The 25,909-nt window shown below is 45.9% G+C and overlaps 1 long non-coding RNA gene across 1 annotated transcript in view; it reads left to right on the top strand.

Annotated features, from left to right (window-relative positions):
• Positions 1-623: 623 nt before the first annotated feature.
• The window catches only part of LOC134404717 (uncharacterized), a 35,558-nt gene continuing 10,272 nt past the window's right edge, over positions 624-25,909 (top strand). Inside the window, exon 1 of the long non-coding RNA XR_010025900.1 lies at positions 624-751. This is a non-coding gene — a long non-coding RNA (uncharacterized LOC134404717). The remainder of the gene's footprint in view (positions 752-25,909) is intronic.

Genomic DNA, 25,909 nt, shown 5'->3' with positions numbered 1-25,909 from the left:
GGCTCATTGTTTTTGTTGTATTACAGGGAAACACAGGAGTGTTTCCCTGTGTTATAGGCGATCAGTGAAAAGAGCATTCCACCATGTTAAGGCCGAAATTGGGGGTGGGCCATTCTGACGTTCATAAAATGGGAAATGTTTCAACAATCTTTCTGAAATGGAGACCTGCCAGAAAGCTGGTTTTACATACCCTGCGCGTTTCAAGAAGATTTGTGAAATATTGAGGGCAGGATGGCAGTTCAACGTACAAATATGGGGAAAACTCTTGCTCAAAATGGCCTACTATTTCCGGGTGGCAACGATTTTTTTTTTTGCTCACTAAAAGCTCCGAATTGGGACCCTTACCCTTCAAACCAGTGGTGGGATCTTGTCCCCCTGTCCTTCTAGTTGGTGAAATGGCTTTTCTTTTTTCAAAATTCGCTTCCATTGTTTTTCTTTGCCCCATTGAAGTGAGTACAGACTCATAACTCCTAAAAGAAGCATGCTCAGTAGCGTCACACACACCCCTCCCTCCTGTCTCAAATAGATTGGAATGTTGGAAATAAGATGGCTACCTGGCTGAAATAAGATGGCCACCTGGCTCATTTATTAGGATCCTTTTCCTTCTGCAGATAAGCCAAGAACCTGTCTGGGCCCTCTCCTTCCCCACAGTGCCGTGGAGGCCAGGGAGGGAGAGAGAAACTATATCTGCCTTGCTTGGAGGGAGGCCCTTCCCTGGCCTCCAAGGAAAAAGAAAACCTGGCTGGCTCAGGTAAGGGTTTGATTGACTTTGTTCTGTGTCTGTGAAGAGGGAGGGGTGTGTGTGTGAGTGTTTGAAGTGCTGGTGTATGTGATAGCCCCAGGGAGAGGTTTCATCTCTCTAATAAATGTAATGTGCCAAGGGTTAAAGATGGCTTCTCTGCCAAACGGTGGCTACATGTGGCTATATGCCAGATTTGCATTCCTTAATGGTGGATATCAGACAAAGGGAAAAACTTTCAACCAATAGAGCACTGAATGTAACCTATGACTCGTTGAGATTGTGCACCTTAATTTGAAAATTGAATGTAACTTAACTTGCTAATCCAGAACTGACCAATAGAAGGGCTAGAAAGAGACTAACACCCTCTTGTAGTCAGGGCCTATATATACTGTGAGATTCGTTTGTTCTGGGTGCCTCCATCTTGTGGAACCGGAGAGCACCCCCATACTGCAGTATCAGAAGTAAATGGATTAAGAGTATTCTCCAGCCTCGTGTGTTTAATTGGCTATTAACGCGCCGGGGAAGCGGGCCTTTAAATCCCTGGTTGAGGGACAACACATGTTTCTTAATTCAAAGTAAAGAATATATGGCAAACTTTCCTTTGGGGTGGCAGTTCCTTACCCAAGCCTCTTAAAGTTTAAACTTTATGGAAAGAAATATTTTGAAACTAGGAATGAGAGGAGGTTAACCCTGGCCTATCTGCCATGAGTTTAAACTTCTTCAGGTAGTGTGTGTTTCTTTAAAAGGTGCTGAACTACATTTTAAGTTTTCTTTTATAGATGTGTGTGTGTATTTTGAATTTGAACGCAGATATAGGTCTCTTAAAAAAAATCTCTGGTGTGAAGGAAGAAAATATTTTCCTTTCTCTGTATACCTGCTTCTTATAAGCTAAATCTGCTGCTTTATGTTTGTATGAAAGGAAAACGTTTTCTAAAATGTACATCCATGAATCTTATACCTGTAAAGGAAGCACACCCCAGCAAAGCTGGCCTTTCCACTGGATTTTGCACAGATCTCCAGAACATACACACACAGCTCACAATTTGGAGGTTTAAGACCAATTTTATTTCAGGATAAGTGGTAGGTTACATGGGATTAGCATAATCCGTGGTTGCCAGATGCCGCCAGGGCCTGTTGACAAGGAACTGAGGGACACGCTTGAGAATAGAACCAAAGTTGCGGGACCTGACTAAACAAAGAGTTAAATTTAATTTGCTAAGGAATCACTGGATGTTCTTCTGGAAAAACAGAGGTGAAGCTATTCTGAGGTATTAAGTACCTGTGAGTATGGGGCAGCTCCGTGGGCTGCCATGGAAGTGAACTGCACCATGACTGAAGAGCAATAGGGAAGATGTCACTACAGGTGTTAAAGTATTATACCGTCCAAAATGAGTTTATCCTCGGCTTGAGTTTGTGGCTTCCATATTGCAAGCTTGTAAATAGCAGCTGATGGCCAGTAAGAATTGCTTCTCTGCAACCAGGCAGGAAAACTTTACGAAAAACCTCCTCCAGGTCACGTACATGACAAAGTAGGTATGTGTGGGTTGGCAGGTTGGTAAAAAGGGTTTATGGGTTAGTCATGCGTGTAACATTAACAGGCTGTTGTATTCTGCCAGGTGTTGATTTCTCAAACCTGATCGCACCTAGAACCTATCTTGGTTTTCGGTTATCAATACATATCAGCCTTCCCTAACCGGATGCACTCCAGATGTGTTGGATTGCAACTCCCATCATCCCCAGCCAACATCTGGGAGGCAACAGGTTGGAGAAGCCTGATCTTATGGCTTCTACCCTATCCCAGAATGGTCATACATTGGGCTAGTATGGAGTAGAAAAAGTGGCACCTTGGAGGGGGGAGAATGCCTCTTGAGTTCATCCTTCCGATTCTCGCTCAACTGAAATGACCCCTTACATGCGTAATGTTACGGAGCGTTTCTGAGGCTTGTACTTGGAGGCCAGCCTCGATCGCGTGTGCCAGTATTGGACTGAAAGTATCAGCTTGGCAGCTGTCTATTTTCCTATTTAAAGCTGTTAGCCCTCTGTCAAAACTTCTGATATCAATGTAGGACACGCTGCAGTGAAGGGAGCTCTTTTCAAAAAGGTAGGATCTTGTGTGTTCTTCACGCTGCAGAAAGAGGGGGGTGACCCCAAAAGGCCTTGTGCTATTTTTACCCAAATAGAATAAGACAAGAGGTTTATGTATCTTCCGTTTATTTTTATAACAGCACCTTTCAACTCCCTGAAATCTTCCTCTCGCTCTTGGCATGTTTTACACTGGGCAGTTTTTACAAATAAAGCTTACGTCGTCTTGGAACCTTGCTTGGTATCCGTCATAATGTCTCTGATTATTGTAAATATAGCATCAAGAGGCAATACAAATGTAATACAAATTAGCCTTCTGACCGACAATAGGTCATACTAAACCTGGATGTAGCAAGAGCTGCGTTAAATTTCATGGGGGGAAATGCCCTTCAAGGACAACCAACTCAATTGTTTGGAACTAGAAGAGTGTGGTTGTTTTCTTTTTCTTTGCTGGGCTACGTTGTGTGTGAAAGAGTTCTAAATTAACTGTAACATGGTGCCTTTAGCTCTATATTACTGCCTCAGTGAAATGAAAGCCTTTCTTCTTATGCCATTGAAGTGGTAATGCAACACAATTTGCTCGTTTCGATGTGAGCTAACTTAGATGCATGTTAACCAATTACGGTTATATTCCATTGAACGGTCTTGACCATATCCAGCCAATTAAAACATGGCAACGGTGGCCCATAAGACCTGCATTAACAGCAGAATATAATATTCTTCTATATTCAGATCTTTGTGTTACCTGGATTCCAGATTACCCTAGGTAATGCTCTGGTGCAATCAAAATTGAGGCTATTTTGGTGGAAATCAGGTGTGTGTGAGAGAGAGAGAGATTGAGAGAGAGATGAAACAAATAATTTGGCTTCGGAAATTTCTAAATACATTGTCTGAAGCGAGAGAAACAGGTGGTTCGTGAAAAACCGGGTAAGGAACCATAACATGGTGGGCACACTTCCAGTTTGAATTTGACTGGTGAACTAGAATAAAAACAGCCTGTTTCTTCTTGATTCTCCGTGGCAATTCCACCAGTGCCAGCTTAGTTGGATGCTAAGCTATTTATTTATTTATTACATTTTTATACCGCCCAATAGCCGAAGCTCTCTAGGTGGTTCACAAAAATTAAAACCATAATAAAACAACCAACAGTCTAAAAACACAAATGCAAAATACAGTATAAAAAGCACAACCAGGATAAAACCATGCAGCAAAAATTGATATAAGATTAAAATACAGAGTTAGAACAGTAAAATTTAAATTTGTTAAAATTAAGTGTTAAAATACTGAGGGAATAAAAAGGTCTTCAGCTGGTGATGAAAGGAGTACAGTGTAGGCACCAGGTAGACCTCTTTGGGGAGCTCATTCCACAACCGGGGTGCCACAGTGGAGAAGGCACTCCTCCTAGTAGCCACCTGCCTCACTTCCTTTGGCAGGGGCTCACAGAGAAGGGCCCCTGTAGATGATCTTAAGGTCCGGGCAGGTACATATGGGAGGAGGTGTTCCTTCAAATAACCTGCCCCCAAACCGTTTAGGGCTTTGAATGTCAATACCAGCACTTTGAATCGGGCCTGGACCTGGACTGGCAGCCAATGAAGTTGTAAAAGGACTGGCATAATTGCGAAGACCGTTGCTGCTAAAATTGGGATTCTTGCTTTCCCCCATTGTATTCACTTTCACACCTTGTAGTTCAACCCCCAAAATGCTGGGAGTGGTGTACATGCAATCAGTAAAACTAGACAGTCCCTGCCTGCAGGCTTACAATCTCAAAGGAAAAGGGGATGAGAAAGGAAGAGGGGGGGAATGTAGTAATCTTACAGCCAGGCTGGCAGGATGGTCCCACTTCCCCTCTGGACTCCTTCTGGGGGTTTGACTCGATGGCCTTGTAGGCCCCTTCCAACTCTGCTATTCTATGATTCTATGATGCTTTTTCTCCTGCATTTTTTGACCAAGTCAGACTCAATTTGTCTCCCAACGGATATCGGGGGTAATTGAAGTCCCCCATCACTACTACGTCGTACTTCCTTGAAACACTGGCAATTTGCTTTTCAAAAGTTTAATCGTCATCTTCTACTAGATCGGGTGGTCAGTAGTAGACTCCGACTATCATGCTCCTTTTATTCCTTGACCCATTCATTTTAATACAGATGCTCTCAACAGGGCTCCCAGGCTCATCCTCCTATATTTCTGTGCAGGAATAAGTATTTTTAACATATAGTGCAACTCTGGCTCCCTTTCTGTTTCTTCTGTTCTTTTTGAACAGGTTATATCCTTCAAGGATACTGTGTTTTTATGCTTTTTATGTTTTTAAACTTAATTGCAGGAGGCTGGAATTGGCTATTTGTGCCTCAGGCTCTCTTTTGCCTAAAGCATTTTTTGCTGCTTTTAAAAATTACGATTCATCCTTTTTTGGCGATGTTAAACTGGGAAGGAGGAAGTTGAAAGGCTAAAGCCGCCGTCTCCATCCTGGGATGTGTTGGACTGCAACAGCTATGCTGGCTGGGAGTGAGAGTCCAGTACATCCGGTGGGGCGGGGGGAGGCACCAAGTCAGAGAAGTGTGGGCTAAAGAGTTTGAGCATCACTTTGAACACATGCTTGAAATTAATGGCCTTTAAAAGTGATTAACTTTTGGCAGGGATCATACTTGGCATTTGCTTGATGTCTTGTACTAATCAATCAAATCCAACTTTCCTTGTTTAGATCTCCGTTCTTGTAACCTGCTCATTTGTTCCCTCGTGTAACGTCACGAACCGTGCACAGCGCACTTGGCAATACGTCTGGTTGATCAAACGTGCAGCACGGTCTGAAATGGAAACAGCTTTGCTTTTTTATGAGTGCCAGTGCCAGTCCACTTCCATGGCCTGCGTAGCCCATTCCTACCTTCCTCATAAATGACATTACGTTTCTGCTGGCATCTTTGGTTTGTGACGATGATGCTGACCGAATGCTTTCCCTGTAGAAAATTAGTCTCTAAAGCATCGAAATGGAATTCCTTAACCTGGCACCGTGTTTAGCTGGGGCAAACCTTTCTCCAGAGTCAAGAGTCCCGGAGTGCGGTAAGGTATTTTCTCTGACTGTGGACCCAGAGACTTGTATCACTTGGGTACGGCTACTCACAAGGTGGTTTGCCATTTTTCCTCTCCTTCCTCTGACCTGTTCTGTCTGCGTTGATGCCTTTTGCTTTAATCGGAGTTTGTCTCGCATTTGTGATACCCATAAATATGTAGATACTGATATTATGGTAACATGAGTTCATTATTAGGTGTGATATTGAATTGTGGGATTATAGTGTATTGGGGTGATCATCACTCCCATTTATTTATTTATTTATTTACAAAACTTATATTTATATATATCTAAAATAGATTCCAGCAACGTTGGGCAGTGAGTGGCAAAAGATCCCACTTTCCCTCATATTACCACATTGAAAGTAGTTTTTTTATAGGGGGATTTTCAGGGGATACCACAGGAGACATCCTGGTAGTTGACGATGTCTTGTAATGGACCTGAAAACTTCCATGAGTGACCACTCAAGAGTGTGCAATAAATTGCTCATTTAGAGGAGTCCTATGACAAATTTCCCCTAAGGGAACTCAACCCTAAGCAGAAAAAAAAAGGTCTTCCACCGTTGTGATGGGCTTTCCCCCCCATCACAATAACATATTGTACTGATGAGGTATGTATGGGGGCAGTGGTTTGTTTTGTTTGCGGAGTCAGCCTTTTGAATGTAAATACTTAGGGCTAGAACAAGCCTGAAGTTGGAATTTGCAGTTGAAAGAGGGGGGAAATCTAACTCCGTATGCAAAACAAGCAGAGCCAGAGAGTTTGATGTTGGATCTGTTATAGCTGGAGAAGAGAAGATTGAGGGGAGACATGATAGCACTCTTCAGATACTTAAAAGGCTGTCACACAGAGGAGGGCCAGGATCTCTTCTCGATCCTCCCAGAGTGCAGGACACGGAATAACGGACTCAAGTTACAGGAAGTCAGATTCCAGCTGGACTTCAGGAAAAACTTCCTGACTGTTAGAGCAGTACGACAATGGAACCAGTTACCTAGGGAGGTGGTAACACACTAGAACCCTTCAAGAGGCAGCTGGACAAGAGGCAGCTGGACAAGAGGCAGCTTCCACACTAGAACCCTTCAAGAGGCAGCTGGACCACCATCTGTCAGGGATGCTTTAGGGTGGATTCCTGCATTGAGCAGAGGGTTGGACTCGATGGCCTTATAGGCCCCCTTCCAACTCTACTATTCTATGATTCTATATTACTGGAGATGGAAGTTCAGAGGACTGTTGACTTTTCAGTTGGCTCCCATAGAATGCCTGCCTGCATCCTCCAGAAACTTGGCATGCTAAATCCATCCATCCTTGGAACACCAGTCTGGGCCTTTCTGGCTGTGACTGACAAAATCCTACCTGGAATCAGAATTTCAGGCTTGGGTGCTGGAATTCGTGATCAATAGACTTGCTTGAGGGCCTTTCCACACTTTACATGGCAGCAACCTCAGGTCGACGGAGCTGCAGCCAATCCTAGCTCTGACATGGGTATTTATATGATGATCACGTTTTCAAATGCACATTGATCTGATTCACACGTTCAAATTTATGCACACACCCCAAAAAAACCCTACCATGTGAATTGGTCCCAGGTAACCCTGAACATCTGAGACATTTACCATTTTCTATATCTGCTTCCCTTTTGGGGAAAAAAGTCTCTCACTCAAACTCTGGGATCAGCCATGGGCTACAAAAACACCACACCAGACTATATTGGGTCAGTGTTTCATTTGTTGACCAGCACATTAGTCAAGTGTATTGTGAAGTTGTTTGGGGAGGGTGGGGACTGGGCTTGAGTTGTGGGAGGAGAAAAAACAGCAAGAGGCCTTAAGAGGTAGCATGCCACGTGGGTCTCCTGAGAGATCAGTGATGTCATCAATCCAGGATTTGGGGATAGAAGTCCAGGGCCCCACTCCAAATGATCAGGAGGGCCGTCAAACATAGTTGGGCTGGCTTGCTACATTTTGAAGAAAGTGAAGCAATACACTTTACCACCCCTTTCCCCAAAGAGTCTAAAATTAACTGCACCACTATAGTCCAGAGATTTAAAATTAACTGCACCACTGTAAGAGATGCTTTTGGATGGTTCAACAGAACCCTGCTTATAAACAACCCTGCATATGAACCCTGCGGAGTTGGCCCATCTCTCCTACCATTATCTACTTTAATTGGCACTGCCACCCCAAGGACCCGGGCAGCTTCATATCGTCTTTCTGGGCCCTGCTTCCTAAGGTCATTCAACTGGAGATGCCGAGGATTGAACCTGGGTCCTTCTGAATGCCAAGCAGGTGCTCTGCCTCTGAGCCCATGCGTTTGCCACTGGGAAGACTAGAACGTGATGTAGCACGTTGGATCAAAGGCTTACTGTGCCAGACTACTTGGCCTCTTGCCCAGGGCTGCATAACACAGGTGCTGGAATTAATGTTAAGAGGCACAGAATTCAGCACTTTGATAACTTTAAGGCATGCTGTCTGGGTCTGATGGAATTTGTAGTCCAAAATACCTGGAAGATCCTAGGATGGGGAAGGCTAGTATATATGTATGTTGAGGGGAAACATCCATGGACACGGTGTGAACAGAATGCTGGATGAGATGGACCCTTGGTCTGATCCAGCATGGCTCTTCTGTTCTTACTTTTCTTTTTCCTAAAGCACTTTTCTTTTTCCTAAAGCTTTTAAAACTTGATTTTGTTCTGACTTTATACTGTTAGTTTTACCCTACCCTGTGCCTGTTTACCCTACCCTGTGCCTGTTTACCCTGCCCTGTGCCTGTTTACCCTACCCTGTGCCTGTTTGCTTTCTCTTCCCCTCCTTATTGTTTTATTATGGTTTTATTAGAATGTAAGCCTACGCGGCAGGGTCTTGCTATTTACTGTTTTACTCTGTACAGCACCATGTACATTGATGGTGCTATATAAATAAATAAATAATAATAATAATAATAATAATAATAATAATAATAATAAAAACTATAAAACATGCATATATAAGAACCCAGAAAAAGCAAGCAAGAAACTAAGTTACAACTCATACATCACCCAGCCTTGGAGTCAGCCCACCCCCCTTTCCAAGAATAGCCTTTATAGTTTCTTTTTCTTACTCCTTCCCCCCTCCCTTCGGCTTTCTGTATGAAGATCTTTCACACCTCCGCTTGAGATGTTAATTCTCTCTCAAGGCCAGCCGGGCCTGGCCTCAAGCGGTTCCTGGATACGCCAGAATGCCCCCATGCAGCTGGCCACTTATCTCCCAGTTCCTAGGAACCATAATAAAATTTAACATATTAAAAGATGAACCATTCCCAGTACCATTCACCCATCCCTTAAAATACCCAAAACATTACTTCATACCAGAGAAATGGTTAAGGGACCTAGTTTTTGCTATAACCTGGCACCCTCCAGTTGCTGTAGACTTAGATTCACAGAATCATAGAATTCAATGCCCCCTCAGTAGTTGCAGTAGTCCAGGGCATGTAGTCCTCTTCATCCTCCTCTTCATTTTATCCTCACAATGACCCTGTGAGGTAGTGTAGGCTGAGGGAAAGCCAGGAAGGGGGGGCATAAGGAATTACATTTATATACCACCCCATAGCCTGGGTGTATTTATTTATTACATTGATATACTGCCCCATAGCCAAAGCTCTGCAATCAATACCTAAATGTGTTATTAACAATGATCTCCAGTTATGGACATAGCAAGAAAATATGAGCAAGGAAGCAACATTTGGTGATGCTTTTCATCTGGAAGTTATGTGATATGTGGGTTATCAAGCAGTTATATGAAAAATGCTAGATACTCTGATCCTTGGTTTAAGTGGATTCTTTAATGTCAATATAATAAAAAATATAAATTTTACTGTAATTTTTTTTAATAATTATACTATAATGTCATAATTTAAATTTTTTAAATAGTGTAAATTGGGAAATTATTTAAAAAATATTTTTTTCTCCCGTGTGGGTTCTTTGATGTCTACTCAAGGTCCCACTACAGCTGAAGCTTTCCCCACATCCCATACATTTATATGGCTTCTTTCCTGTGTGGTCATCCGTTACACAAAGCCATGAAATTCAACAAACAAAAAACCTACGGTTTACAAAACAACGTTAAAGGCTCTACAATTTTCAACCAAACTCCAAAAAGCAGGGAAATTGGGAGTTAAGGCTCACAGGCCTATAACACCACATCCTCCCTAAGGAGGCAGAAAGTGCCAGTGAAATTCTCATTCTCCCAAAGCAGATATAAACCATGAGGACAGGATGGAGAATAGGATATGCAGAGGTGACTGTGGGGTTGAGGAAAACTGATGATGAATAACTTAGGGCCACCTACTTCTCTCTTTTTTTTTTCTGTGATCGCAGAAGATTTTTCTTACGTGTTCAGCAGTGTGAGATCAAAGGCAGAGCTACCACCTAATAGATTCATGTGTAAGGAAGGATTATTTTAAAAACTATTGATAAAAATGATTTTTGTCCTCACCATAACATGGGAGTTGCAGCGCAGCACATCTGCAGAGTACCAGGCTGGAGAAGGATGGTTTATACTTGGATCCTATACACGTCTTCTCAGAAGCCAGTGCCACTGAGTTTTCTAGGGCTTCCCCCCAAGTGGTATAGGATTGCAAACTAATCTCATCTGAAAGGAGTTCAAGACACCCAAACTAATCCTTTTCTGTTCCTCTGTCACTCTGATGAGATGATGTATTGGGGAGGGATTGTGGGGAGTGAACAGTAGATTTTGTATGAACACATTTTAAAAAAAACATTGGTTCTTTGAAGGGCAGGGTATTTACCAAAAGCTGAAAGTGCCAGCCCTTGCTCTGGTTCTACATCTCCAACAAATAGTGCCCCTTCTGTTATCAATCGTGCTGCTCTACGCAAGATGTATGTGAGAAAAAAATATTACGCAGCCCCTGTATTTGGTAAGGATATAGAACAGCGTTCCCTATCCTGCTGTCCCAGCTTTCCTGACCATGGGACATACTGACTTGCAATGATGGGAATTGTAGTCCAACACCTTTGGAGGGCACCAGGTTGGGGAAGGGCTGCTCTAAACAAAAAAAGAGAAGTAGGTGGTCCTAAGTTGTTCGTCATCAGTTTTCCACAACCCCACAGTCACCTCTTCATATCCTATTCTCCATCCTGTCCTCATGGTTTATCTGCTTTGGCAGAATGAGAATTTCACTGGCACTTTCTGCCTCCTTAGGGAGGATGTAGCGTTATAGGTCTGTGAGCCTTAACTCCCAATTTCCCTGCTTTTTGGAAGTTTGGTTGAAAACTGTAGAGCCTTTAACATTGTTTTGTAAACCGTAGTTTTTTTGTTTATTGAATATTAATTAAGCTCAGATTCGGCAACCAATGTGTGCATGGCATCATGCACACTCATTGATTGTTCTTATGCATGATGAAGGGAAAGAGGGCATTGTTGCATCATGACAGTCTCTATTAGCATTTGCTTTTTCTCCAGCTCACATTGCTCAGCCTGGCTGGAGAATGCTGGGAGTTGTTTTATTATTATTTATTATTATTTATTTATATAGCACCATCAATGTACATGGTGCTGTACAGAGTAAAACAATAAAATAGCAAAACCCTGCCGCATAGGCTTACATTCTAATAAAATCATAATAAAACAATAAGAAGGGGAAGAGAATGCACCAAACAGGCACAGGGTAGAGTAAAACTAACAGTATAAAAGTCAGAACAAAATCAAGTTTTAAAAGCTTTAGAAAAAAGAAAAGTTTTTAGCTGAGCTTTAAAAGCTGCAATTGAACTTATAGTTCTCAAATGTTCTGGAAGAGTGTTCCAAGCGTAAGGGGCAGCAGAAGAAAATGGACGAAGCCGAGCAAGGGAAGTAGAGACCCTTGGGCAGGCGAGAAACATGGCATTAGAGGAGCGAAGAGCACGAGCGGGGCAATAGTGTGAGATGAGAGAGGAAAGATAGGAAGGAGCTAGACAGTGAAAAGCTTTGTAGGTCAACAGGAGAAGTTTATATTGGATTCTGGAGTGAATTAGAAGCCAATGAAGAGATTTCAGAAGTGGAGTAACATGGTCAGAGCGGCGAGCCAAGAAAATGATCTTCGCAGCAGAGTGGTGAACAGAAACCAACGAACTGATGTGAGAAGAAGGAAGGCCAGTGAGAAGAAGGTTGTAGTAGTCCAACCGAGAAATAACCAATGCATGAACAAGAGTCTTGGTAGAAGAGACAGACAAAAATGATCGAATCCTGGCAATATTATACAGGAAAAAATGACAGGATTTAGCTACTGCCTCAATATGAGGAATAAAGGAGAGCGAGGAATCAAATATAAAGCCAAGACTACGAGCTTCCTTGACTGGAGTAAGTGTAACATCATTTCTATCCAAACAGGCAAAGGGTTGCATCTTTAGAGAGGTATTAGGCTGAGGTCAATTTTTTTTTATAATGCGCAACATAGAATTAGTCTTCCCACACACACACAATAGTTGCACCCTGGCTTGACATTTTTTCATCAAGCTATCCAGCACAACCACAAGATCTCTTTTTTGGTCAATCACTGCCAATTTGAAATGCCATCCGCATTCATGTAAAGTTGGGGACTTTTTGCCCCAACTTGCTTACATCAAACTGCATTTAAGAACATAACAGTAAGAAATAAATGTATTATTTATTTATTTATTTATTTATTTATTTATTTATTTTATATTTAATTATTACATTTATATACCACCCCATAGCCGAAGCTCTCTGGGCAGTTTACAAGAAGTGCCATGCTGGATCAGACCGAGGGTCCATCTAGTCCAGCACTCTGTTCACAAAGTGACCAATCAGCAGCTGACCAGGGACCAACAAAGCACAACATGGTGCAACAGTACCCTCCCACCCATGTTCCCCAGCAACTGGTGCATATAGGCTTACTGTCTCAGATACTGGAGGTAGCACAAAGCCACCAGGGCTAATAGCCATTGATAGCCTGCTCCTCCAGGAATTTATCCAACCCCCTTTTAAAGCCATCCAAATTGGTGGCCATCACTACATCCTGTGGTAGTGAGTTACATAATTACAGGAGACACGGCAGTGTCTCCTGTGTTAAGGATGATCAGTAATCTGAACATTCCGCCATGTTAAATGGAATTGCTAGAGGGTGGGTCAACCTAGCACTCTAAAATGAAAAATATTTCAGGAATCTTTCTGAAACGCGGTACTGCCAGAAAGAAATGCTGGCTTTACATTCTCTGCGCATTTCAGGGAGATTCCTGCAATATTGAGAGATATATGGGAGTTTAAAGGAGAAAAAGGGAGAGAAAGCATGTCTGTCACAATCTGCTTTCTTTTACTTCCAGTTTGGCGACTTTTTTTGTGTGCACTTGTAGCGCAAAAGGGGAAGCATCCCTATTCAATCCATTACTTGGATTGCATTCCCCTATCCATCCCATTGATGGAATGGCCTTTCTTTTTTCGAAAGACCGTTCCATCAATTTTTAGTTAATTTTTTAAAATCCCCATGTTTCTCTATGGGGAATCTGATAAGCTCACGCATGCGCGTGAGCTTCAGAATCCCCAGAGGGAGGTTGGAGAAGCAGGGAGAGCGCGGCCGGAGCTCATCCCCAATGAGTAAGGTAAGTGGGGTGAGGGAGCTTGCCTGGAGCCGCTGCTGCATTCGTGCAGCAGCGGGCCCAGGCGTAGCGGGGGGGAAATCGGGGGGGAAGTCGCCCCCCACCCCCCGGTTTCACTTTCTCCATTGGCTGCAGGCCCGGGTTTCAATTGAGTGCCCGGCTCCACCCGAAAGCAAGCCGGGCGCTCAGTTGAAACCCGGGCCTGCAGCCGACTTGGGCGGAGGGGGAGAGAAGGAGAGGAGAGGAGGGGCCGCGTCGCTGGGGTGGGGGTGCGGGGGGAGCTTCCCTAGCCTCGCTGCCACTCGAACTGCAGCGGCGGCGAGGCCAGGGAAGCGCCGCACCGCTGGTGTGTGTGTGTGTGTGATTCCCTGGTCCCTGCTGCTGCCAACCGTTGCAGCGGCGGGAGGCTAGGGAATCACACACACACACACACACCCCAGCGGCGTGGCGCTTCCCTGGTCTCGCCGCCGCCGCAGTTCGAGCGGCGGCGAGGCTAGGGAAGCTCCCCCCATCCCCCCACCCCCGGTTTTACCTTGTCTCTCGGCTGCAGGCCCGGGTTTCAATTGAGCGCCCGGCTCCACCTGAAAGCAAGCCGGGCGCTCAGTTGAAACCTGGGCCTGCAGCCGACTTGGGTGGGGGGGGGAAGGAGAGGAGAGGGGGTGCTTACCTCCTTCCTCGTCACAGGGTTGGTGGGAAATGGAGTTTTCAGCATGACAGGAAGTGTCGCAATAGCCCTTTGCGACACTTCCTGTTATGGTGGAGACACCATTTCCCACCAAGCCTGCGACGAGGAAGGAGGTAAGCACCCCCTCTCCTCTCCTTCCCCCCCTGGAGGCGAGTGCGGGGGGGTGTAGGCCAGGGGGGCCGCATCGCTGGGGTGGGGGTGTGTGGGGAGCTTCCCTAGCCTTGCCACCGCTCGAATGGCGGCGGCGGCGAGGCCAGGGAAGCGCCGCGCCGCTGGGGTGTGGGGGGGGGTTGGTGCGGGGAGGCGGGAGCATGCGAGCCAGGGGGCGGGAGTGGGGGGGCTGGATGTAGTGGGTGGGGCGGGAAGCACCCCCCCACTACATCCGTCGTCGCTGGGCCCCGGCTTGAATCGAGCGCCCTGGTCCACCCGGAAGCAAGTCCGCACCTGCAGCCTTGCTTCTGGGTGGACTCGGGGGCTCGATTCAAGCACGGGTCAGGCCATGATGGAGAAGCTGCTCTAAACAAAAAAAGAAGTAGGTGGCTCTAAGTTGTTCGTCATCAGTTTTCCACAATCCCACATATCGTATTCCACAATCCCATATCGTATTCTCCATCCTGTCCTCATGGTTTATCTGCTTTGGCAGAATGAGAATTTCACTGGTACTTTCTGCCTCCTTAGGGAGGATGTGGCGTTAAGGCTGGCGAGCCTTAACTCCCAATTTCCCTGCTTTTTGGTGCTTGGTGGAAAAGTGTACGGCCTTAACGTTGTTTTGTAAACCGTAGGTTTTTTGTTCATTGAATTTAAGTATGTGCTGTGTGAAGAACTACTATTTGCCATTTTAATGCCTGGAATTCTTAAATAAACTTACCTTAGGCTCCAAGCCACCATCCCCTGTCAACTATTACTAAAACAGTGATAAATGTGGGGAAGGCTTATGCTGTACTCAAGAAAGCAGTAGTCCTCACCTCCTGACTCATGAAAGTCAAACTAAATGTTACTTTAATGATGTCGCTAGCAGCAACTTTTCTCTTCTCTCTCTCTCTCTCTCTTTTTTTTTTTTTACTGTTTGGGGTGTGTGATTGTTATTGCAGGGCCCCTGTGCAGGTAAGGGATGTTTAATCTTTCCTTACTTCCCACACTGCAATTTTAACAATAATTACTCCCTTCCAAGATCCATGTCCCTCTCTTGAGCATTCCATTGGAGTTTGGAAAAGCACAGGGTCTTCTTCCATTTGCACTAATGTTTGCAGGAAAAAATAACAATCTGTCCCACAGATCCTACCTTCTCTATGCCCCTGCATAAAAGACACAAATCCTTACGCCCCCTCCCCCTTCTGCATGTTCAAGAGGATTTGGGGTGAGTTTGTTATGGAAAAATAACTGATTTCCCACTACTCCCTTCGTCCATCTCTTCTCTCCCATCCTTCTTCCAAGATCCCTCATTTCCCTTTCCCAAAATGCCACCCTTGGGTGATTTCTAAGTGATTTAGATGAGTAGAATAGACCCCCTACTCCCAGGTAGGAGAGAAAAGTCCCATTTACCTATTTGGGTAAGGTCGCTTACTCAGGGGTAAGGACGAGCCCTAGCTGCTGGTTAAATCACCAGGCGCTTGACACACACACACACACACCTCTTATTTCCTTCCCCCACAGCTCTGTGGGAAACCAGGGAGAGAAATAAGAGGTGGGAAGCTCGCCCATTGAAAGGAATGTCAGGCACCAAGGGAAGGTGAAGCAGGAAGGTTTCTGCCAGGTAAACAAGGTGGGACAGGAATGTCCCAGGGAACATTGTGAGGGGGGAACCAGGGAGGGAGTGGTGGACAGGTATTAATTAAAGACAATGGAATACGTGACAGGAAGGTCCCAGGATTCATAACTAAGGGAATCATGTGATAATGGAGTTTGCAAAGTCAATAGGGTCTCTCACCCATCTGGGCATGTCAAGTAAACAGGGAGGAGGATCAGCTGTGACGATCTGAGCAAGCAACCAATTATTTGCATACAATGTTTCCCCCCTGTATAAAATGAAACGTATACTTCTGTTCCGGGCCTTTTCCCTTACATTGACAAGGGAGAGGGACCTTTGTACAAAGAGATTTTTGGTACCTGAGGTGGAAATAAACTTTCCTTTTGAAACTGCATCCGGATGCCTTTTTATTTGATTTAATTCAGTTGTAATCCACAATTTTTTCTAACAAGTTGGGAATGGTTGCAAAGAATGGAAAAATCCCAACTGAAAGTATTGCCAACAACGTAGCCCGATTAAGGCAATATATGCAGGGATATCAGTTAACACAAGAGGATGGGAGAGGAGTGTCCACAATCAGCATGAGAGAATGGGGCTCCCCCCTGCACATTCCTCTGAATCTATGAACAGTGCATGTCAGTACTGTACAAACAAACATTATTTCCACAGTTTGCGAGAGAGGGCAGGAGCCATGGTTCAATCCTGTCCACATGTTCCACATATGTCATCTGAATGGTGCTATTGAGCCTGGGATCTGCTGTAAGCAAATGCTAAACCCTGCTGCCCTTATTCAATGAACAAAAAACCTACGGTTTATAAAACAACGTTAAGGCCGTACAGTTTCCCACCAAGCACCAAAAAGCGGGGAAATTGGGAGTTAAGGCTCGCCAGCCTTAACGCCACATCCTCCCTAAGGAGGCAGAAAGTACCAGTGAAATTCTCATTCTGCCAAAGCAGATAAACCATGAGGACAGGATGGAGAATAGGATATGCAGAGGTGACTGTGGGGTTGTGGAAAACTGATGACGAACAACTTAGAGCCACCTACTTCTTTTTTTGTTTAGAGCAGCCCTTCCCCAACCTGGTGCCCTCCAAAGGTGTTGGACTGCAACGATCTATCATTGCAAGTCAGTATGTCCCATGGTCAGGAATGCTGGGACAGCAGGATGGGGAACGTAGGGCGGTGCCTCCAGGCAAGCCCCCCCCCACCCCACCCCGCTTACCTGCTCTGTCATCGTTGGGCCCGGGCTTGAACTGAGCGCCCTGGTGCACCTGGAAGCAAGGCCACACTTGCAGCCTTGCTTCTGGGTGGACCCAGGGGCTCAATTCAAGTCAGGGCCAGCCGATGACAGAGCAGGTAAGAACACACACCCCACACACACCTGGCCCCTTACCTGGACCTGCTGCCACCGCTGCACAAAGTGTGGCAGCTCCAGCCAACCCCCCTCCTGCCTGGCCCCTTACCTGGAGCTGCCACTGCACAAACTGTTGCAGTGGCAGCTCCAGGCAAGCCCACCCCAGCCCACCCCACTTACCTTCTCCGTCATGGCCTGACCCGTGCTTGAATCAAGCCCCTGAGTCCAACCAGAAGCAAGGCTGCAGATGCGGACTTGCTTCCGGGTGGACCAGTGCACTCGATTCAAGCTGGGGCCCAGCAACAACGGAGCAGGTAAGTGGGGTGGGCTGGGGTGGGGGCTTGCCTGGAGCCGTTGCTGCAGTTTGCACAGCAGTGGCAGTGGGTCTAGGTAAGGGCCCAGGCAGGAGGGGGGTGCTTACCTGCTCCGTCGTCCCCGGGCCCAGGCTTGAATTGAGTTTCCTGATGGACCAGGGTGCTCAGTTCAAGCCCGGGCCCAGTGACGATGGAACACGTAAGTGGGTTGGGGCTTACCTGGCAGCAGGGCCAGGCAGGATGGGGTGGGGTTTCTTACCTGCTCCATCGTTGCAGTCCAACACCTTTGGAGGGCACCAGGTTGGGGAAGGGCTGCTCTAAACAAAAAAAGAAGTAGGTGGCTCTAAGTTGTTCGTCATCAGTTTTCCACAACCCCACAGTCACCTCTGCATATCCTATTCTCCATCCTGTCCTCATGGTTTATCTGCTTTGGCAGAATGAGAATTTCACTGGTACTTTCTGCCTCCTTAGGGAGGATGTGGCGTTAAGGCTGGCGAGCCTTAACTCCCAATTTCCCCGCTTTTTGGTGCTTGGTGGGAAACTGTACGGCCTTAACGTTGTTTTATAAACCGTAGGTTTTTTGTTCATTGAATTTCATGGCTTTTTGTAAAGGATGACGAAAGCCCTGCCCTCTTTTAAATGCGGTCACTGTAGTATGGCTCCTGCAGTTTTCACTGTTGTGATGAAAAGGAGATTTCACCAGGTTCTCCATATATACAAATGACACCTGGTGAAATTCCCTTTTCATCACAACAGTGCAAGCTGAATGAATCCATGGGTACGTAAATCCTACAATCCTATGCAAGGTTAGACATAAAATCCTACAATCCTATGTATATACCCACGGATTCATAGACCCACTGACATCGGAGTCACCAGCCCCACCTTGTGACCATATGCAAAGGAGTACAGGGCTCCTGCCTCTTTTACAGTTGCATAGAAAACGGAATTTCAGCAGGTGTCACTTGTATTCATACAGCACCAAGTGAAATTCCCTCTTCATCACAGCAGTGAAAGCTGCAGGAGCTGTACTAGAGTGACTCCATTTAAAAGGGGCAAGGCTCCTGCAGCTTTAACTGTTGTGACGAAGAGGGGATTTCACCAGGTTCTCCATATATACAAATGATATCTGCTGAAATTTATATTTATAAATATAACTGTAAAAAAATTATATTTTTTACTTAATTAACATTAAAGAATGCACAATGCACCATTGTGCATTCTTTAATGTTAATTAAGTAAAAAATATTTTTTTCTCCTGCACCTTTAACTGGTGTGATGAAGAGGGAACTTCACCAGGTTCCCCTCTGCTGAAATTCCCTTTTCTATGCAACTGTTAAAGATACAGGAGCCCTGTGCTCCTTTTCATATGGTCACAGGGGCAGGGGGCTGGTGACTCCGATGTCGGTGGGGCTATGAATCTGTGGGTACATAAATCCTACAATCCTATGCAAGGTTAGACATAAAATCCTACAATTCTATGCAAATACCCACAGATTCATAGACCCACTGACATCGGAGTCACCAGCCCCACCTTGTGACCATATGCAAAGGAGTACAGGGCTCCTGCCTCTTTTACAGTTGCATAGAAAACGGAATTTCAGCAGGTGTCACTTGTATTCATACAGCACCAAGTGAAATTCCCTCTTCATCACAGCAGTGAAAGCTGCAGGAGCTGTACTAGAGTGACTCCATTTAAAAGGGGCAAGGCTCCTGCAGCTTTAACTGTTGTGACGAAGAGGGGATTTCACCAGGTTCTCCATATATACAAATGATATCTGCTGAAATTTATATTTATAAATATAACTGTAAAAAAATTATATTTTTTACTTAATTAACATTAAAGAATGCACAATGCACCATTGTGCATTCTTTAATGTTAATTAAGTAAAAAATATTTTTTTCTCCTGCACCTTTAACTGGTGTGATGAAGAGGGAACTTCACCAGGTTCCCCTCTGCTGAAATTCCCTTTTCTATGCAACTGTTAAAGATACAGGAGCCCTGTGCTCCTTTTCATATGGTCACAGGGGCAGGGGGCTGGTGACTCCGATGTCGGTGGGGCTATGAATCTGTGGGTACATAAATCCTACAATCCTATGCAAGGTTAGACATAAAATCCTACAATTCTATGCAAATACCCACAGATTCATAGACCCACTGACATCGGAGTCACCAGCCCCACCTTGTGACCATATGCAAAGGAGTACAGGGCTCCTGTATTTTTAATAGTTGCATAGAAAAGGGAATTTCAGCAGGTGTCATTTGTATGCATGTAGCACCTGGTGAAATTCTCTCTTCATCACAATGTTTAAAGTCACAGGAGCCTTGCCTCTTTTGTATCTGGTCAAGATGGCAGGGTTCCTGCAGCTTTAACTGTTGTGACGAAGAGGGGATTTCACCAGGTTCTCCATATATACAAATGACACCTGCTGAAATCCCCTTTTCTAGGCAACTGTTAAAAATGCAGGAGCCCTGTTTTCCTTTTCATGTGGCTAGGGAGTCCATATGCAAAAGAGTACAGGGCTCCTGTATCTTTAATAGTTGCATAGAAAAGGGAATTTCAGCAGCTGTCATTTGTATGCATGTAGCACCTGGTGAAATTCTCTCTTCATCACAACATTTAAAGTCGTAGGAGCCTTGCCTCTTTTGTATCTGGTCAAGATGGCAGGGTTCCCGCAACTTTAACTGTTGTGACGAAGAGGGAATTTCACCAGGTTCTCCATATATACAAATGACACCTGCTGAAATCCCCTTTTCTAGGCAACTGTTAAAAATGCAGGAGCCCTGTTTTCCTTTTCATGTGGCTAGGGAGACCATATGCAAAAGAGTACAGGGCTCCTGTATCTTTAATAGTTGCATAGAAAAGGGAATTTCAGCAGAGGGGAACCTGGTGAAGTTCCCTCTTCATCACACCAGTTAAAGGTGCAGGAGAAAAAAAATATTTTTTACTTAATTAACATTAAAGAATGCACAATGGTGCATTGTGCATTCTTTAATGTTAATTAAGTAAAAAATATAATTTTTTACAGTTATATTTATAAATATAAATTTCAGCAGATATCATTTGTATATATGGAGAACCTGGTGAAATCCCCTCTTCGTCACAACAGTTAAAGCTGCAGGAACCCTGCCATCTTGACCAGATACAAAAGAGGCAAGGCTCCTGCGACTTTAAATGTTGTGATGAAGAGAGAATTTCACCAGGTGCTACATGCATACAAATGACACCTGCTGAAATTCCCTTTTCTATGCAACTATTAAGCATACAGGAGCCCTGTACTCTTTTGCATATGGCCTCCCTAGCCACATGAAAAGGAAGACAGGGCTCCTGCATTTTTAACAGTTGCCTAGAAAAGGGGATTTCAGCAGGTGTCATTTGTATATATGGAGAACCTGGTGAAATTCCCTCTTCGTCACAACAGTTAAAGCTGCAGGAACCCTGCCATCTTGACCAGATACAAAAGAGGCAAGGCTCCTGTGACTTTAAACATTGTGATGAAGAGAGAATTTCACCAGGTGCTACATGCATACAAATGACACCTGCTGAAATTCCCTTTTCTATGCAACTATTAAAAATTTAGGAGCCCTGTACTCCTTTGCATATGGTCACAAGGTGGGGCTGGTGACTCCGATGTCAGTGGGTCTATGAATCTGTGGGTATTTGCATAGAATTGTAGGATTTTATGTCTAACCTTGCATAGGATTGTAGGATTTATGTACCCACAGATTCATAGCCCCACCGACATCGGAGTCACCAGCCCCCTGCCCCTGTGACCATATGAAAAGGAGCACAGGGCTCCTGTATCTTTAACAGTTGCATAGAAAAGGGAATTTCAGCAGAGGGGAACCTGGTGAAGTTCCCTCTTCATCACACCAGTTAAAGGTGCAGGAGAAAAAAATATTTTTTACTTAATTAACATTAAAGAATGCACAATGGTGCATTGTGCATTCTTTAATGTTAATTAAGTAAAAAATATAATTTTTTTACAGTTATATTTATAAATATAAATTTCAGCAGATATCATTTGTATATATGGAGAACCTGGTGAAATCCCCTCTTCGTCACAACAGTTAAAGCTGCAGGAGCCTTGCCCCTTTTAAATGGAGTCACTCTAGTACAGCTCCTGCAGCTTTCACTGCTGTGATGAAGAGGGAATTTCACTTGGTGCTGTATGAATACAAGTGACACCTGCTGAAATTCCGTTTTCTATGCAACTGTAAAAGAGGCAGGAGCCCTGTACTCCTTTGCATATGGTCACAAGGTGGGGCTGGTGACTCCGATGTCAGTGGGTCTATGAATCTGTGGGTATTTGCATAGAATTGTAGGATTTTATGTCTAACCTTGCATAGGATTGTAGGATTTATGTACCCACAGATTCATAGCCCCACCGACATCGGAGTCACCAGCCCCCTGCCCCTGTGACCATATGAAAAGGAGCACAGGGCTCCTGTATCTTTAACAGTTGCATAGAAAAGGGAATTTCAGCAGAGGGGAACCTGGTGAAGTTCCCTCTTCATCACACCAGTTAAAGGTGCAGGAGAAAAAAATATTTTTTACTTAATTAACATTAAAGAATGCACAATGGTGCATTGTGCATTCTTTAATGTTAATTAAGTAAAAAATATAATTTTTTTACAGTTATATTTATAAATATAAATTTCAGCAGATATCATTTGTATATATGGAGAACCTGGTGAAATCCCCTCTTCGTCACAACAGTTAAAGCTGCAGGAACCCTGCCATCTTGACCAGATACAAAAGAGGCAAGGCTCCTGCGACTTTAAATGTTGTGATGAAGAGAGAATTTCACCAGGTGCTACATGCATACAAATGACAGCTGCTGAAATTCCCTTTTCTATGAAACTATTAAAGATACAGGAGCCCTGTACTCTTTTGCATATGGTCTCCCTAGCCATATGAAAAAGAAAACAGGGCTCCTGCATTTTTAACAGTTGCCTAGAAAAGGGGATTTCAGCAGGTGTCATTTGTATATATGGAGAACCTGGTGAAATCCCCTCTTCGTCACAACAGTTAAAGCTGCAGGAACCCTGCCATCTTGACCAGATACAAAAGAGGCAAGGCTCCTGCGACTTTAAATGTTGTGTTGAAGAGAGAATTTCACCAGGTGCTACATGCATACAAATGACACCTGCTGAAATTCCCTTTTCTATGCAACTATTAAGCATACAGGAGCCCTGTACTCTTTTGCATATGGCCTCCCTAGCCACATGAAAAGGAAGACAGGGCTCCTGCATTTTTAACAGTTGCCTAGAAAAGGGGATTTCAGCAGGTGTCATTTGTATATATGGAGAACCTGGTGAAATTCCCTCTTCGTCACAACAGTTAAAGCTGCAGGAACCCTGCCATCTTGACCAGATACAAAAGAGGCAAGGCTCCTGTGACTTTAAACATTGTGATGAAGAGAGAATTTCACCAGGTGCTACATGCATACAAATGACACCTGCTGAAATTCCCTTTTCTATGCAACTATTAAAAATACAGGAACCCTGTACTCCTTTGCATATGGTCACAAGGTGGGGCTGGTGACTCCGATGTCAGTGGGTCTATGAATCTGTGGGTATTTGCATAGAATTGTAGGATTTTATGTCTAACCTTGCATAGGATTGTAGGATTTATGTACCCACAGATTCATAGCCCCACCGACATCGGAGTCACCAGCCCCCTGCCCCTGTGACCATATGAAAAGGAGCACAGGGCTCCTGTATCTTTAACAGTTGCATAGAAAAGGGAATTTCAGCAGGTGTCATTTGTATGCATGTAGCACCTGGTGAAATTCTCTCTTCATCACAATGTTTAAAGTCACAGGAGCCTTGCCTCTTTTGTATCTGGTCAAGATGGCAGGGTTCCTGCAGCTTTAACTGTTGTGACGAAGAGGGAATTTCACCAGGTTCTCCATATATACAAATGACACCTGCTGAAATCCCCTTTTCTAGGCAACTGTTAAAAATGCAGGAGCCCTGTCTTCCTTTTCATGTGGCTAGGGAGGCCATATGCAAAAGAGTACAGGGCTCCTGTTTGCTTAATAGTTGCATAGAAAAGGGAATTTCAGCAGGTGTCATTTGTATGCATGTAGCACCTGGTGAAATTCTCTCTTCAACACAACATTTAAAGTCGCAGGAGCCTTGCCTCTTTTGTATCTGGTCAAGATGGCAGGGTTCCTGCAGCTTTAACTGTTGTGACGAAGAGGGGATTTCACCAGGTTCTCCACACCCCCCACCCACACACACACTCCACACACACCCACACCCCACCCACCCACCCACACACCTCCACCCACACACACCACACACACCACCCCCCCACATCCCCCACCCACACCCACACATCCACCCCCCCACACCCCACCCCACCCCACACACCCACACACACCCACACCCCACACACCCACACACACCCACACCCCACACACCCACACACCCCACCCCCACACCCCACCCCCACCCCCACCCCCACCCACACACCCCACACACCCACACACACACACACACACCCCACCCACACACACCACCCACCCACACCCCCCACCCACACACACACTCCACACACACACACACCTCACCCACCCACCCACACACCTCCACCCACACACACCACACACCCCACCCCCCACATCCCCCACCCACACATCCACCCCCCCACACCCCACCCCACCCCACACACACACCCACACCCCACACACCCACACCCACCCCACCCACACCCACCCACACACCCCACCCCCCACACCCCACACACCCCACACACCCACACCCACACCCACACACCCCACCCACACACACCACCCCCACACACCCCACACCCACACACACACTCCACACACACACGCACCACCCACCCACACACACACCTCCACCCACACACACCACACACACCACCCCCCCACATCCCCCACCCACACCCACACATCCACCCCCCCACACCCCACCCCACCCCACACACACCTCCACACACACACACACACCCACACACCTCCCCACCCCCCCACACACCCCACACACACCCCACACACACACTCCACCCCCCACACACACCCCACACACCCACCCACACACCCCCAACACTCCCCCACACCCCCCACACACACACTCCACACACACACACACACACACACACACACGCGCGCGCGCGCGCCGTGGGAGAGGAAGGACTTCCCTTACCTTCCTCTTGCTGCTCTGGTGGGGAAATGGGCTTCCCTGCCGGAAACAGAAGTGCCGTCACTTCCGTTTCCGTCGGGGAAGCCCATTTCCCCACCAGAGCAGCAAGAGGAAGGTAAGGGAAGTCCTTCCTCTTCTTCCCCCTCTCCCCCGCCCAAGTCGGCTGCGTGTGTGTGTGAGTGAGTGAGTGAGTGATTGACTCCCTAGCCTCCGGCCGCTGCCGCGGTTGGCAGCAGCGGAGACCAGGGAATCAATCTCTCTCTCTCTCTCTCTCACACACACACACACACACACACCAGCGGCGCGGCTCTTCCCTGCCCTCGCCGCCGCAGTTCGAGCTGCGGCGAGGCTAGGGAAGGTCCCCCCGCACCCCCACCCCAGCGACGCGGGGGCCCCTCTCCTCCCCCCCCCCCTCCGCCCAAGTCGACTGCAGCCCGGGGTTTCAAGTGAGCGCCCGGCTTGCTTTCGGGTGCAGCCGGGCGCTCAATTGAAACCCCGGGCTGCAGCCGACGGACAAGGTGAAACCGGGGGGTGGGGGGCGACTTCTCCCCCCCCGATTTCCCCCCCCCGCTACGCCTGGGCCCGCCGCTGCACGAATGCAGCAGCGGCTCCAGGCAAGCTCCCCTAACCCCACTTACCTGGCCCGTCGCGCTCTCCCTGCTCTCCGTTTCCCTCTGGGGATTCTGATGCTCACGCGCATGCGTGAGCTTATCAGATTCCCCATTGAGAAACATGGGGATTTTAAAAATTAATTAAAAATTGATGGAACGGTCTTTTGAAAAAAGAAAGGCCATTCCATCAATCGGATGGATAGGGGAATTTAATCCTGTTTTTGGATTCCACCGGGAGGCTTCCCCTTTTGCGCTACGAGTGCGCAAAAAAAAAGTCGCCACCCCCCGAGAAAAACAAAGCAGATTGTGACGGACAGAGTTTCTCTCCCTTTTTCTCCTTTAAACTCCCACCCAGACCTCAATATTTCAGGAATCTCCCTGAAACGCGCAGGGAATGTAAAGCCAGCATTTCTTTCTGGCAGTACCCCGCGTTTCAGAAAGATTCCTGAAATATTTTTCATTTTAGGGTCCTAGGTTCCCCTCCCCCCCCGCTAAATAAATATAATGGTGGAATGCTCAACTTACTCATCGGCCTTAACAACAGGAATCACTA

Source organism: Elgaria multicarinata, chromosome 10 (genome assembly GCF_023053635.1).
Source record: "Elgaria multicarinata webbii isolate HBS135686 ecotype San Diego chromosome 10, rElgMul1.1.pri, whole genome shotgun sequence".
NCBI classification, from domain to species: domain Eukaryota; kingdom Metazoa; phylum Chordata; class Lepidosauria; order Squamata; family Anguidae; genus Elgaria; species Elgaria multicarinata.
This window is presented reverse-complemented; position numbering and strand designations above follow the sequence as displayed.